The following is a 1705-nucleotide window of genomic DNA, read 5'->3' on the forward strand; positions in this document are numbered from 1 at the left end:
GACTCATAGCGACCCCTCCTTGGGTTTCCGAGGCAGTATCACTACGGAAGTAAGATTGCCCAACCTTCCTTCCGAGGAGTGGCTGATGGGTTTGAACCGCCAGCCATCTGGTGAGCAGTCAAGTGCCTTAGCCACTATGCTACCAGAGCTCGTGTTGATTATTTTTATAGTTTTGAACCATTCGTGCATACCTCATATACATGCCATATGGTCATGATGTATTATTATTTTTTGATATGTTGGTCTACTGGCTAGAAATTTTATTGGAATTTTTGTGTCTATGTTAATGAGGGATATTTGTCTATAATTTTCTTTTTTAGTGGTGTCTTTGTCTGAATTATTATCAGGATCACGCATACTTCATAAAATTGATTTGGGACTATTTTGAAATATTTTCTATATTCTTGTCTATGTTCTGGAATAGTTTTAGTAGAATTGGTGTCAGCTCTTCACTGAATGTTTAGTAGCATTCAGCAGTGAAGCCCCATGGGCCAAGACATTTTTTTGATGTTGGTATTTTTTTTTTTATGACTGTTATAATACCTTTTTTATTAACTGTCTGTATAATCTTTCTACCTTAATCTATGTTAATTTAGATGAATAATGTGCTTGTAATAATCTGTACTTTTCCTGTAGGTTTTCAAATTTGTTGGAGTATAGTTCTTCACATTATCCTGTGATTATCTTTTTTTATTTCAGTTGATTCTGTTGTAATGTTGCCAGTTTCATTCATTATTTGTGTTATTTGCATCTTCTCCTTCTTTTCCTAAGTTAGATTTGACAGTGATGTGTCAATTTCATTAATCTTTTCAAAGAACCAACTTCTAGTCTTGATTTTTTCTGTTTTTTTCTTGCTGTTTCATTCATTTCTGCTCAAATCTTTATTATATCTTTTTGCTGATGATTGTAGGCTTATTTTTCTGCTCTTTTCCTAATTATTGAAAATTTTAGGTTAAACTATTGATTTTAGCTCTTTATTGATATGTAGAATTATTGCTGTAAATTGCCCTCTGAGGACTGCTTTTGATTTTTCCCAAAGATGTTGGAATGTTGGGTTTTCATTCTTATTTGATTCAAAGGTTTTTTAAATTTGTTTTTCTTCTATTATCTGGTGTTTTTTAAGTGTGCTTTTATACAGTTTCCATGTTTTTGCTTTTTTTATTTGATTTTCCTATTGCTGATTTCTAACTTTATAGCACCATGATCTGAGAAGATACTTTGCAGTATTTTGACATTTTAAATTTTACTAAGGCTTCCTTTGTGGCCTATGGTCTATTCTGGATAATGTTTCATGTGCACCAGAAAAGAGATTATATTGTGCTGTTGTTTGCTGGAATGTTCTGTATTGACTGTGTTGATTACTTCTGTGACTTTGTTGAGTTTCTTTCTAGTTGTTTTATCCTTCATTCATGTTGCTGTTGTTGTTAAGTGCCATCGAGTCGTTTCCGACTCATAGCGACCCCATGCAGAGCAGAACAAAACACTGCCCAATGCTGCGCCAGCCCCACAATCCCTGCTATACTTGAGCTAATCATTGCAGCCACCGTGTCAATCCATCTTGTTGAAGGCCTATCCCTCTTTTGTTGACCCTCCACCCTACCAAGCATGACATCCTTCTCCAGGGAATAGTCCCTTCTGACGACATGACCAAAATAGGTGAGACGAAGTCTGGCCATTCTTGTTTCCAAGGAGCATTCTGGCTGCA

Source organism: Orycteropus afer, unplaced genomic scaffold (assembly GCF_000298275.1).
Source record: "Orycteropus afer afer isolate SDZICR_OR568_19922 unplaced genomic scaffold, OryAfe1.0 scaffold00950, whole genome shotgun sequence".
In the NCBI taxonomy this organism is placed as follows: domain Eukaryota; kingdom Metazoa; phylum Chordata; class Mammalia; order Tubulidentata; family Orycteropodidae; genus Orycteropus; species Orycteropus afer.